This window comes from Diadema antillarum, unplaced genomic scaffold (assembly GCF_040938485.1).
Source record: "Diadema antillarum isolate AM-2024a unplaced genomic scaffold, OU_Dant_1.0 seq00000820_RagTag, whole genome shotgun sequence".
Classification (NCBI taxonomy): Eukaryota; Metazoa; Echinodermata; class Echinoidea; order Diadematoida; family Diadematidae; genus Diadema; species Diadema antillarum.
The window spans coordinates 352,477-367,807 of NW_027271697.1; the positions used below are offsets into that span (position 1 = coordinate 352,477).

Consider the following 15,331-nt stretch of genomic DNA (forward strand, 5'->3'; position numbering starts at 1 on the left):
ATCTCATTTTCGGATTGACGAACGTTATTTCCTTTGAAGGTCATCGAACCTTCAGAATTACTATATAACATTATTTCATTTTCGGATTAATGAACTTTTGAAATAACAATTAGGGCCTAAATCTTTGGAATAACGCCAGAATGTTCGGATTATTTTAATCCTGTCATTTTCGCATTAACGAACAGCTACGAATAGGGAATTTGTGTGTTTCAGAATAACTAACTTCCGAAAAAAGGAACCTTATAGGAACCACGTATCATCCATAATCGCATCTATTGACGAAATTTAATTTGTACTGTTAATAATGTGTCATGAAGGCATCTTTTGTTTGGGCGATGGAATTGCTAAAATTATTAGAAATGTGGCAGACTATGTGATCACCAATAATTGCTCTAACATGATTCTGTGCTACAACGGTTATAGCTCGTTATTCCGAAGGTTCGTTATTCTGAAGGTTCTTCAGCCCGAAGATTCGTTATTCCGAAGGTTCGTTATTCCGAATTTCATTTTCGGATTAACAAATCTTCGGAATAACGAACCTTCCTAATAACGCCACAAAATAATGTTCGGATTAACGAACCCTTTTTCATTTTCGGATTAACGAACCTCTATAGGGAATTTGTGTGTTTCGGATTAACGAACCTTCGGAATAACGAACCTTCGGAATAACGAACAGCACCCGCTACAACTGTGTCATCAACGGTTCAAGAGGAAGTTGGGGCAAAGATCCCGGATGTAAACGAAGAATTTGATCGTAGAACGAGTTAACTCCTTTCTTGTCATTTTGAGATGTTTGCGAATAAACCTGCTTTGAAAAAAAACCAGATAAAGTGATAAGAAAATATGGAATATTTCAAACCATAACTTCAGGAATATTCCTCGTATAATGCAATAAGTTAAATATCATTGGAAAGGTTTTATATTGCTCTATATGATGATGGACTTTCTTAACAATATTGAAAATGGCACTCTATACCCGTTTTGCGATTAAACTCGCCAGATAAACTATAAAGCTGTATACTAACGCCTGTGTGCAATAGGACAAAGAAAGAGAAATTGACCTAGTTTCACATGGAAGTCAGAATAATATTTTCTACGAAACTGAAACTAGATCTAACCCCACAACACTGGTATTTATGTAGTTTTTGTTTTAGTTTACGCATTGTTTTACTCTTCTGCCATCCACTGGCTAAAATACAATAGCAACGACTGTATTAAAGAGCTTATAATACAGTCCATGTATATTACACAGAGTCATTGTGTGAATGAATTAGTATAGATCGAGGCCACAATCCATGTATAGGCCTACACTTTAATTCTTTTCAAACATTAATTTTTAAAAACCAATCTCCTTCAAACGTTCTCACGCTATATTCTCTCCACATACCCACTCTCCCTATCTCTCCCTCCCCTATACCATCATATATATCTCTCTCTCTCCTTCTCCTTCTCTTTCTCTTCATCTCTCACTCATTTTATCTATACCTCTCTTTTTCTCTATGCAAGAGCTGCACTAATGCTTCAGCAATGGAGCATGCCAGATGCAAATTGAGTATCATGCTCAACAACATATCGCCAAAAAAAAAAAAAAAAAAAAAAAAAAAAACAGTTCAAGTCCACGAAAGTTTACGGCTCCATGACAAACATAGTTCTGTAAATGGCTTATCCACATCATCTCAAGTATACACGTGTATAACAACAATGTGACTAACATACAATTATGCATGATGAGTGAGCATGCACCAAATAATTATAAACACGTGTTTGCTATACACTGAACACCGTGTCCACGTTGGCTCTTAATTATAAATTAATGTACAAACATACACCGGCACACATTATTATGGTAGAACCTAATTTATTCGAAATCGGACATGAATATGTAACAGTGGTATACAGAATTTCAAGAGCCACGTATGTGTTTTCATGGAACAATGACATCGTTGACAATCACGTGAAACATATGCAAATAAGATGGATGAAGATGATACTAATACCTGTCAACTATCATACATTTATTTGTTCTTTGTTCATAACTTAATTGCAATAAAACAAATTATAGAATTTACGTGACTGTCTAGCAATAAGCCAGTTCGGGGTTCCAGTTTGTGCATGTGACCGAAAAAGAACATTTACAGTTGTATATACTGAGAGACAGGCTGGTCTTAAAATTCACTGAGATACGCATCTGTGATGCAATGGTTATTAATATAATCCTTATCAATGGCGTCTGCAAGTATACTTCCACCTGACAGCAAGCCTGGTGTTTGGCAATGATAACAGAAAAAAACAAATTTTAATGCGTTCAATACAGCACAATGTGGTGGATGGTTCCAAAAGTGTTGATTGACGAACCATTCTGGTCATTCTATACGCAGTTTCATTCTTTGTTTGAATAAGAGTTCCATAAATTGCTAATAGAGTTGGGCAAACTGATGCCCTATGTCGCTTTGAACATGTTGAATTGAGTAAAGTTCCTAACCAACTGAGAAAATGAAAGGTCCAGTAAACCAAGTGTACCCATACACATGTATCTCAAAACTGCAAACCCTTGGAATTTTCCCTTAGGTATAATCGTGCCACAGAAGTGATCACATCATGACCAGGACGTGATTTGTAGGTTACAAGTTTTTTCTCTCCCATTTTACACGTTTTATCTCATTTCCTTTCGTTCAGTTCATACATACTGACGATTTGTTGCAAATTATTTGAAACACGTAAAATTACGTGAGAAGGTGACATTCATCACCTCCTCTATATAACTTGCATAATTATGATGGCGTGGTGCAATGATTATCGCTGTGTAGCGAAAATATGCCGAACTAAATGACTTATACATACCATGAATATGACATTCGTATCAATTATACGGATAAGAAAGAGGCTGGTTTTTTACAGAAATAACTATAGCTTCCAGCGGATGCTTGATAACGCAAAGTCATTGAACAGACAAGAAATAACAAAGTGATAGAAAACAACAACAACAACTATACATGGTGCAACACATTGGTGCAACTGCCCTACATCGACGTATAAAATAAGCACTGAATCAGTGTTTTAGTAGTAGCCATGATAAAAAATCATGGGCGTACATACTCGAGCAGGATTCGAACCTATACGACCTCCTGATCACCGTACAGGCGTCATCTCCACTATAGACCATCGAGCTTTCTCCCGACAGCAAGTGTTAGTTCTAATCCTTATAGCATGCAGTTGCAATGAAAACATCTCGACGGAAGAACTTCATGGATTTGAATAATGGTACCATCAATTCGGCTTTGGCCATGCATTTAGGTCTTTTCCTCATCAGTCGGTTGGCATTGTGGTCAGAGCAAAAGGGAGAGGGGCATAATAAAACCACTATATACGATATCAGATAAAATTCACTATACAGTATAATGGATAACGACATCCGTTAAAATTGTCTCTCGTGCCTATTACTCCTTTTAAAAACAGCGCCTAAAATTTAAGCTTTGTTCTATAAATTCAAATTCATCATCTCTGTATTGCAGCATCACAATCCTGAAAGAGTCTCCCCACAAATATCCAATCAGCAGTTAACATAGATCAATTAAAAAACACTGTTGAAAACCTATTCGTTCCAAAAGAAGACCTCTTTATTGTTTATAGCTCTTACTTAATTTCACTGCCAGTGATCTGACAAGTTTAAAGTCATTGTTTATTTGTTTCGTTTTGTCCTTTCTCTGTTTTGTTTTGTTAGGTAAATATTGTTGATTTCTTGTATTTTGTTAAAAATGTTGAAACGCTTTGCGTCTGTTTAGAAAAAGCGCTATATGAATATTGGTTATTATGATGATTACACTCTAAAAACACAAATGTTGAATCAACATTTAAAAGGGCCGAGGAGTGACAGCATTTTTGAAGTGTTGCATCCAACTTTTAAAATAACATTTTAAATGTTGAATCTACTCTCTACAAAAGATCGAGTGAAAATATTCACTCTTGAAGGAGTGAATACAAAAAAGAGTGAATTTAGAGTGAAATTGGAGTGAATTTTGAGTGAAAATGTTCATTTTCACTCATTTTGGAGTGACCTCAGCAGGCATCACTCGAAGATTTTGGAGTGATCCCTGAGGTCACTCTAAAACGAGTGAAAATGAACATTTTCACTAAAAATTCACTCCAATTTCACTCTAAATTCACTCGTTTTTGTATTCACTCCTTCAAGAGTGAATATTTTCACTCGATTTTTTTAAAAGAGTAGCAAGAAAACCAACACTGAAAATGTTGTCACTTCCTCGGCCCTTTTAAATGCTAATTCAACATTTGTGTTTTTTTAGTGTATCATTATCATCATTATGAAACACCGATAGATCTGTCAAATTCTCGACAGAATCGGACAACTCATGATAATTATAAAAAAAAAAAGTTATGGTTTACTGTACGTTACACGTATTTTCTCAACAACGACAATGACTGTTTAAGAGAAATTCCAGTCCAGTATAAGTTAGTCCGTGGACCTACTACACACTTGGACTATAACGAAGGTCTTTCTTTGATCCTATCATCACCGCCGCCACCTGATTATATGCATCTTATAATCAGTACATTCAGGTGCTTGGATAATGACGATTGTACAGTCGTGCATCGTCAATAACAAAAGAAACATTTCCCTCATTACGGTCTTATTTTGCTGAGGTGCCTTTTCAGACTCATCTGCCTTTGAATAAACATCGATGAAAGGGATCAGCAAAGCCAAAAACATGACAGTTTTCCTGTTACAAAATTGATAATTACTGAAGTGGACACTTGTGGACAAGCATGTAACATGGCTTAATGATAGGACATACATGTCATCCACGGTTCCTGTCCATGTTTACTCCGGAACAATGTGCGAAAAATGGTGAAAATAAGATTACAAATCACAACCAACCTGCCAAAATAATTTGTTTTTCTCATAAAGTGTGCACATTTCGCAAATGAAATTACTTGAGCGATAATTTCGCAATGTATACTTCAACTGCACATGCGTTTTTCTTGATTTAAGAGAATTACTATCTTCTGCGCATGTACGTATTCCCCAAAGCGCCGTCTTGTTTTTATCCAGGCTGCCTGTCGGCGATGATGATGAGATCAAAGCAGGAAAGCATGTTTAAAATGTTTTTGTGACGCCTTTGACATAAGCAGGTGCATGAATTAATCAAGCCGCGATAAATGTCCATGTGTAGTAGGTCCATGGTTAGTCTGACGAGAAAGTAAAACCTTACAAGTGCAACTCATAATATTTGATCAAAATTGGATAAAAATGGAGGACGTTATGAAATGGTAAAGTTTCACTAATTCATTCAGCACACTTCTCGTACAGTAAATATGAATAAATCCAAATGAGTGGGGTGACGACTGTAATCATCTTTATGGCAGTGTACGGAAAATTCAGTGTTTCTTACTGTTATTGAAATTTAAACCAAGACATTTTTCCCAGTTGAATAACCTAAGAATAATGATCAGTAAGATATATCAGGATTTGAGACCGTGGAGACTGGGGCATAAGATGCCTTTGAATGAAAAGCTGGAAATTTATGCACAGACGAGAATTATAGAAAGTTGTGAGGGCATGACATCATCATTTCACTGTTCGCATATTCTTATTGGTGTTGAAGCATTAATTCCTGAAAAGCTGGCGAAAATACAAAATGTCATAACTTAATTATTTTTAAACTCCAATTATTTATCAAATCTTCATTGCTGTGCAAAGAAAATTTTACTTCTTCTTTTCAGACTAACTTTCACCTGCACTGGAATTCCCCTGAGGCAGTAAGATCACTGTTAATGAATTCATGAGAACGGTTGCCTCGGTTGATAGAAGCATACACATTTTGCATGCGTGTATGGGAAGAGACCGTAATTCAGATAATACATACACCTGATTAAAACTATTGCATTTGCACTACATAAAAATATAATTTTCATCGACCGGTATAGCTATGAAATTGTCACAATGTGAATGTCACATCACAATTATACTGGAACCGTCACCAGTTTCAGCATCTAATCACGAGGGACGACGAATTCGCAGTACTTCGCAAGGTGCAGAGAGGCACCTCCCTGGTCAGAGCTTGAGACGCTCTGGGTGACTGTATAATCACCCCTCCCCCCGCCCCCCCCCCCCCCCCGCCCGCCCGCCCAACCCAATCTGAAAAAAAGGGGATCCCCCGTTCCCACACATCCTCCGGACTCGTTGTTTTGTTTCTCCACCAAGCCACGCCCACGGTCACGAAAATCAAACCCAAGACACTGCACTGATTGCCCTTTGGCTGTCCGATTCCCGAATCTGATTACTATCTAACCAGATTGCGATCGTTGGAAGACACGGGCCGGTGCGTGGTACCTACGCTCGTTGATCGTATCCTCGATCTATCGTCATCGTTCGACTTTTATATCGTCAAGTTCACGTTCGTGACCTGTGTGCGCCCAAGCACCAAGTGCAACGCCCACCGGCTTTCACGTCACAGGAGCGGCGCGTCGAGCAAGGTCAAACAACGGTGAAAGTCGCCCCGCAACGCTCCCCTGCCATGCCAGTGCCTGCACCCTGCTCCCTTTCCTCGCCCCTCGCGACCGCCGCTAGCAAGCTGTACCCGCCGCCGCTGCCCCCGATACGAGTAGAAGAGCTCTGTTCAGCGTGGCTAGCTGGCTGTGAGGCAGCTACTGAACTGTGCAGCCGCCAGTGTTGGCGCAGGGTCTGACACGCTGTACTGATTTTACTAGTGAGTGACTGTTGTATACTGCAGCAGGCAATACCAATACTAAGCTGGTAGTGCAGTGCAGCATATTTACGACTCTGGAAGCTGTGTCACTGACTCACAACCTATACCTGGTAGTGGTAGACCTTCTACTGCAAGATCCTACAATCGTTGAAGACAACGTTCCATTTTAGCTGTTCGTGAGGTTACTATTACTCTAGATTTCATCTCTGAAGGACTGATTCTGACGATCACTTCTCAGCAACGTTTACAAGAAATTGCATGCAGTAAAAAATGCCAGAGGCAGAGAGCGGATTGCGAAGACCCGAACACGTTGTCTGATGCGTCTCCATACAGATCTATAAACTCTACGAGCTCTGGAGAATTGTCGTCATTTACCTTGTGCTTGATGTCTGTAGTCCAGAGGTCTTTGTTTAGTTTATAAACTGTGGACGGACGGACCCAGGCCCGGCATGGTGGTGTCCATGTTATGTAGCTGATCTGCAAGTAAAGATATCAACTTTATTCAAACTGTAAAATTTTACAAAATCTGAATTCAACAACCTCAAGCTCAACACTTGTAGAAATCTCCAGTTCAGTGATCACTGATCAGTCTCAAGGTAGGTGGATCATTTAAACATTCAGTAACAGTTACAGGATATTGTTTGAGGTGGATGTCTGAACCTGTGTAAACACCACACTCTCATTCTTCAATTTAGGCATACATTACATGTACTGTCAATGTTTGTTTCTAGCCATCATGACGTTAATGGCTGTCAGTATTCCCCGATGATGTAAGAATACAACTGTATTTTACTGTATAAATGGCTGTTCCAAAATAGTGTAATAGTCATACATTATGTTGCTATTCCGTACTCCTTCACCCATGCCAAAGTTGATTCTTCCACTACCAGACATGTAAACAAAAGCAGAACGAAGGCAAAGGTCATACTAAGTGTACTGTCAGCTATATTTACAAGAAGGCCCTATTAGCTATTTATATGGGCGAAGGATTTGTACCCATATGACCTGGAGTGGAGTGATTAAGCAGTCAACATTTGTTTTATATTGAACACAATAATACTTTACAATCATGTTGAATCTCCATCGGGCTATGCAGCCTATCACAAAGATGACTTTGACTCGTGTGGTTGTGTTGAGGTTAGTGTGTCATTCTACAATGTACATTGTATTATACATGACAGACAGAGCTGCGGAGGCTGATGTGAGGTGATGTACAAAGTGTGTACTTGGTGCATGTTTGATAGTCTTCTACTCAAGATCTCTCTGCAAAATACTGTGATAGAGTTCTAACTGCAGGTGCGTTGCAAAGAGTGGTCTACTTGTAAGAACCTCTAGGATTTTTTTTTTTTTTTACTACAACTGTAAGTTTAGAATCTACAAATGACAGAACTTGGTAGATTATTCCACTCGGGTACCCAGTATTGGTTGTTGAGCAAAGGCAAACTTGTGTAAGGTTTTTTTCTTTTTTCTTTATGTTTGGATCAGTCCTATCATTCATACAGTTGTACCTCTGCCAAGGAGGGTATGTTTGTGCCAGCATTGGTGTGTTTGTTTGTTTATTTGTTCATTTGTCTATACCTTTGCAAAATAACTCAAAAAATTGCAAATTTTGCAAAGTTGTGATTTGGATAAAACTTGCTGGAAAGGTTGGTAATGACACAAGCAACATATGATTAAATTCTGGTAGCGATCCGGGAATTCTTATGAATTTTTGAAGGATTTTAAAAAATCTTTTGACAGGGAGGGTCAGTGAACACTTGAGTTCAAGCTGTGCGTGTTTGAGGTTTGTATTACGCGCACTAAAGTGCATGCTCTGCTTGGACGAGGTGCCATGCAGCTGGAAGCTGATGACATTAACAAAAGACTGGGAAATTGGGCATTTTTCAGCTAAGACATAACAATTATACATAATATGTATGAATGGAAATCATTGATCTGTACATGTATGGAAGAACAAGATCAATGGTGGGAATGAGCTGCTTGGTGGAGGTCTGCACTCTCAGAGTGCTTTTCTAGTTCCTTATGATATGGTTACTATTAATGCATAAGATGTACTTAAAGTGAAAAATTAATCTCAGGACATTGCAACAAGCTCAGTTCTGGATCTTTGGCGCCATGCTGATTGTGCACACTCGTACTGTAAAAGTGGAAATTTTCGCAGTGTAGAAATTTTCGTGCATTTCGCGGTGTAGACATTTTTTGTGCATTTCGCGCAACCAGAAACTAGCGCGAAAATAAAAGCATGCAAATATTTTTGCATGCCATACATGTATGTTCCTGTGCATGATGTCCTGATTTTGCAGAATTAAAAACACACAAAACTCTTCTTACACGGCGAAATGAAAAACTAGTCGTGCGAAAATATCCACCTTCATAGTATGCCCCTTGTTGACAAACTGGACCATTTCAGCCAGCTGATCATACTTGTCATTCTACTTTGTTCTTTTGATGTCTGCTAGACCCGGGAAATGAGCCGATTCGGTTCACTTTGGTTCGCTTTTGAGTGTTTGAACACACTCTAAGATGGAATAGGGGTCTCAGACACTTGGACAGATATTGTATATTTGTGAGGATGTACTCTAAAGGGATTTGTAGGCAGCCTCTCTGAATGATTGTGTTTTTGTTAGTTGATACCTTCACCATGTTTACTACAGAAATTCCCATATTGCCTAAGTTTATGGGTATTTTGATATTTTCCATGTTTCAGTACTCAGATTACATACATGTACATGTATCTTTCAGTGGATTTGGACCAAGAGGATTGGAGGTGCTGGTAGACTACAGGCTGTTCCTGTAGGGACTTACCCCCATAAAATCATCAAATTTCTATCTTTTGTTCCTTTTTCTTTTCTTTTTGCATAAAATGATTAGAGGGTTCTTACTTTTGACCAGCACAACAATTCCCCTGCAGGCTTGAGTAATTGAATGTTTACGGGCAGAGAAACTAAGTCAAAATGGTAAATTTCAAAATTGTTGCTTGTGGTGCATATGCTGTGAACAGAACTGTTTGAATATCAGTCATCTCTTGTAATGGATGAGAAGTTGTAATTCCAACCCATTAAATTTCATTTGTTTTGTTTTTTCAAATGAGCCTGTAAGTGTACATGTAATTTGGTTTAATTGTTGGTTGCAAAATCAAGAGTTTTGAGCTATGTACTACTGCTTTACATCACACATAGGCAAAGAGCAGATAGTATATCTAGAGTGACACTTGAAAAGTGGAAAGATGAATATAGTTGCACATAATTATAAATGTGGTTATTTTGACATCGAGTTCTTTTCTTATCCGAATGGTTCCAACTGTGTCATATCATGCCTCAGTTCTTAGATTTGACCTCGTAAAGGAAAATTAGGTTTGTCAAAATTAATTCTTTTCATGTAACCTGATTCCCACAAAGGGTTATCAGTGCAGTTTCCCTGGCAAACCTAGAGAATGTGCAATCTAGGACTAGGACTCGAATTTAGACTAGAAGATAGGGCCATAACTCATCCTCATTCTATCAAATGAAATGCAAACAACCTGTAAAAAAGCAGCACAGACACGTGTAAGTTCTGACCTTAAGATGTTACAGGTTCATTCATATGGATTTTATCGTGCATTAACATAATTGTGACTTCCATATTATAGTGATGTCTCTTATCATAATTACAAGTATGGAGGTGAAGATGATAGAAACTTTTGAATAATGTACGATTATATAAAAATTCTGATGTTAATGATGATTATAATTGGGTAGTGTGAAAATGGATATAAATACCAGCAACAGTGAAACAGATGTGCACCAGAAAAAAACAAAACAATTTAAAGAGCTAGAGCTGGTGCGGCATTCTTTGATCTACCAGTGATATTAATGACTGTGCTACATGTAGATGGCCTGGTACTATGAAAACACGTTGTCCTCACTTCTCACTATTTACATTTTGTAGGGCCATGTTACTTCGTAATAAATCATGAGCTGTTTAAGTACAATGTACAACTTAATAATCAATATGATAAGATGATATAGTGGATCTTTTGTTTGGATGTGCTCTCAATTGGAAGGGTATTCTGGGGTGTTCTCCCATGGGCTTAAACATTTGTTGAAATCTGCACAATGCTTGAAAGCTGCTTGCTGAAAGCAAATGGCATATATTGTGATACCAAGAGATAGAATGTTTAGTGATATAATTATATGTGACCAACTACATGGACAAGAAAAGGATCCGAAAGTCGAGGGAGGTTGATTTTCTGAAAATGACACATGTGACGTTATTGCCTTACTTTTCCGCTTTAATATCATACAAATGTAACACGACTCATAAAAGTACTCTGGTGTGGAGATGTTGATGATTTCATGAGACCATGTTGAGTGGTCTAGAAGATTAGCGTTTAGAGAAAACCGCCTTCAAAGTTTTCTTTCCAATGCAATCATGATCAAGGGGAGGTAAACGGTTTTAAATTGTGTACATACAATAGAAGGTTCGCTCATAGCAACTTCCACAATGTTCATTCAAGCGTAGCAGCAGCAGTCTACACACAGCCAATCAGTAACCAGGATGCCACGCACTGACCTATAAGATCACTCCCTCGTTGCTAGGGGCGGAGTTTATCTGCAGCGCTAAATCCAAATCTTTCGACACGTCTCTGTTCCGTTGAAAGTCAGAAAATCATGGCCCAGAAAATGCTACTTTCTTGCCTTTCCTTTTAAGATCATTTTGCTTCGAAATTTGGGCCGAAGATAGATGAAATATTACCGTAGATTACAACACTATGCCAGCAACAGAAATTTGATGATTTTGACTGATTTTGATGATCTGACTTAAAACTCGATTTTCTCGGCTCAGCCTTCAGCAACTTTCGGATCCTTTTGTTGTGGCGGGTCACACATTTGTATTCTTTTTTTGTTTTTTTATTGGGGGGGGGGGGGTTGCAGTTTATGAAAATGAATGATCTGTGTGCAACTTGACATACCTAGAATCATAAATGTTTGTATTGTGCAGTGCACACAAATAGAATTTGTTATTTATGGAAGCAGCAATATACCGAAATCAATTATAGAAGCGGGTTTAGATTTGAAAGTGCTATTTTGTGATCTGGACTGTTTCTTGGTGGTGGTCAGTGCTGCAATTATGGAAACTGTTATTTTTGTGAGGGTTTAATATTCATGAATTTCACAAATCACAGTTGGACCGGGAATTTAACAACATGCAAAAATATTGCCATGTGCTACATATACATGTAGGATACTAGTAATAGTGCACTTACAACTTGTATGAGAGCTCAGTATCAATTCATGAAAACAATATCTCGCAAAAATGACTGTCGTCTCCACATCAATTTGTGAAAATATCTTTATGCAAAAACAACAGCTTTTACTGTACTTAGTGAGTTTGCACATTCAGAGTTAAACAAGTCTAAATTAAATGTGGACTGAGTGAAAGGAACAATATTAGTAGAACACGTTTCAGTGAAGTTTGAAGAAGACATTCAATTCAAAAGTTATGAATTCTTTAAGTTTTGTCACTGGATTTAAAGAAGACTGAACAGTTCATGATGTCATGTATTGACACAACATAATTCTGAAAGAGAATAAAGAAATTTCAACATATTTTCATTTTTCTGGCATAATGAAAGAACACTTTTAAAGACTTTTCCTCTTTAAGAAAGGGGGGATGATGTTACCCTTGTACACATACAATTTGTATGTGTAGTATAATACCAGTACCAAGCTGATGGAATGTGTACTTTTCATGAAAAATGAATTTTGTGGAACTCTTACTTACTGTTGTGCATACATGATGTCATGAACATGAAAAAGTAAAACTTGAATCCCCATCTCAACCCAAACTACAAAATACCATCCCTACTTAATTACACATGCTGCAGCTGTGCAAGTACATTGTACCGTGGACCTACACACATGGACATTCATCATATCGTTCATTTATTCATGCACCCGACATCTCAAAAGCGCCACAAAGACATTTTTAGCATGCTTCACAGCTTTGATCCCATGATCGTCGCCGCCAGCAAGCCGGGAGAAGAACAACACGGAGATTTGAGAAATCTAAAAATATATGCGCAGACGAAAATAACTCACAAAAATCAAGTAAAGTGAATATGCAGTTGTGGTGTATTTTAGGAAATCATACCTCAAACAATTTTGCTCGTGAGAAGCAGGCAGTTTTTAGAAGAAAGCTAACATTTTTGAAGAATGTTGTCATTTTTAATCTCAATATTTCACTTTTCTCCAGCTTATTCCAGAGCAAAAAGGGACGGTAATGGTAGAGAAGAGATATCTTGCTATGAGGCAAGGTCTTAATATGCATGTGCGAAAATGTGCGAATTAGCAATTACCCATCTTTTGACACAAAATTTGTAATGATCTCAGGTTTGCTGCTCCTCATTATCTGTATTCATTCAAAGACATTTCCGTCTGAAAAAAGGCACATCAGCAAAACAAGGTTGAAATGAGGGAAACGATTCTTTTGTTAGTGACGATACATGACTACACAATCGTTATTGTCAAGACACCTGAATGTACTCCTTAAAGATGTACATAATCAGGTGTCGGTGACGATCATTACATCAAAGAAAGATTGCCGTAAATAGTCCATGTTTCCATGATTCTACAAATACTATTCTGCAGGAGATATCTGAGAAGTACTTGCCCTGATGATTTAATTAACAACCTGTGTCTGCACACACGTGAGATGATTTTAGTGTAAGCTCCAATTTGCACTCCAAATTAATGCAGGATGTAGAATGATCAGCTTTGTCTAACCCCAAGAGGGGGGGGGGGGGGGGGGGGGCTGTCCATACGACCTGCTGAGCACCCAACATCAAAAGAAAAAAGTGTCATTTTAAATAGTCTGCTCTTTAGGGGTTCTGGGTGTATTTTACCAAATATGTTTTCAATATTCAGGGAGGTAGAATTGAAAAGAATGACCATCTACAGTGTATGAGATACAAATTTCCCTTGATTTATTTGATGTTTAATACTTGTAGCAACCCCCTGGTGAGCACACATTCTCACTAATAGTCTATTCAAACCACTCAAAATGGCTCTGCATTCTGAATGGGTTGTATGCTCAGAGACACACTGCACATATCTACAATTGTACTGGTATTCTGCCCTGGCCTCATCTTGTTTCCTACGTGCCATTGGCGTACATCGGTACACGTATACTTCATTGCATTGGATATCCAGTATAATCTGCAGGCAGAAAGCATGCATTATGCATGCAGTGCTCACCGCCTCAGTACGTCATGGAAGAGAGACTGTTCCAAAAAAAAAAAAATGTGTGTACGATGGCCTGATACTGACTGCCTTAGGTATTATTTATGATTGATGAATGCTATTGTGCACGTATGCAAAAGTCTTTCTTTTTTTTTGCCACACTGCACTGCTGTACCAGTAACTGTTGATGTGCATAGTGAGTCTGTAGACACATTTACGGGAAAATCAACCTACTGTATGAAAAAGTTATGAATCTTTAAAAAATAGAATTCACCATATTTCTTGGAAAATAAAAGACTACTTGACTTGCAATTGTACCTTTTTTCGGAAAGCAGAAGACAGTAATACCCAAATTTGTGTCATTATTATGAGTTGAAGAGATGTTTACTTTTCACAACAATGAAATTTGGTGGAATTTTCTTTTTATTAATTTATAAATGCAGTAATGTCACGAACTGTTAGATAGTCTTCTCATCCAGTGATGGTGGCACTAAAACTTTAAAAGTTCATAACTTTTGAATGGACTGTCAGATTTTCTTCAATCTTCACTGATGTGTTTGAATATTTGCTGCATTCACTGTCTATTCCACACATATATTTGGGTGAAATTTTCCTGTAAGCTGAGGATTAAAGGTCTAACTCAAACTCTGCTGTTTCGTGCGCATTGATAATGTAAAGCTGAAAGAGGCAATATCACTAAAAAAAGTGTATCTTACATCTGAACTGGGCAACTACTGTAAATCGAGGAATGTTCGTGTGCATTTTAATTTCGCAAATTTCGCAAATTTCGCAAGAGCCAAGATTCGCGAAATTAAAATGCATGCAAAAGTTCTCGTTAGCACTATATGCATCAGGATTTTAGAGGGAACTCGCAAACATTTGATGCTGCGAAAAAGGCTGTCAGCTCCAATTCGCGAAAATTTCATGCCTTGAAAATATCGTGTTTTACAGTATATTTTTGTTTGCCCCAGTTTCAACCATTATCATTATTAACTGGTCAATAACTTTGTCAGTGCTCGCTCAGAAAAGTGAATGGCAGAATAGAATGTCATATAACACACAGTTGCTACATATTCTTTGTGCAGAAAACTGATTCCACATGCTGTAACACTTTGTTTTGTACTTGTTACCTTTTAGTATTTTTCAGCAGGATGCCAGTACAGAAGTGTCGTAAGGCCAGGGTATAAATCACCTTCAGTGATAGATCTAGTTCACCTTATGGTGCATCATCCTTTTTATAGAAATTAATCATTAAAATGCCTGGTATTTCATTTACAAGGATATGGAGAGAAAAAAAATCCAACAATGAAATCTTTTGTCTTTTTGATGTGAATGGATATTACCATTTGGCACATGAGTCGCTCTCCCTTGTGTTGGGTAATATCT

General features: G+C 37.9%; 1 protein-coding gene across 1 annotated transcript in view; it reads left to right on the plus strand.

Moving 5' to 3' along the window:
- The first annotated feature begins 7,184 nt into the window (after positions 1 to 7,184).
- LOC139739838 (vitamin D3 receptor-like) overlaps positions 7,185 to 15,331 on the plus strand; it is an 83,627-nt gene continuing 75,480 nt past the window's right edge. Inside the window, exon 1 of the mRNA XM_071650433.1 lies at positions 7,185 to 7,321. The gene's annotated coding sequence lies outside the window, so the exon portion shown is untranslated. The remainder of the gene's footprint in view (positions 7,322 to 15,331) is intronic.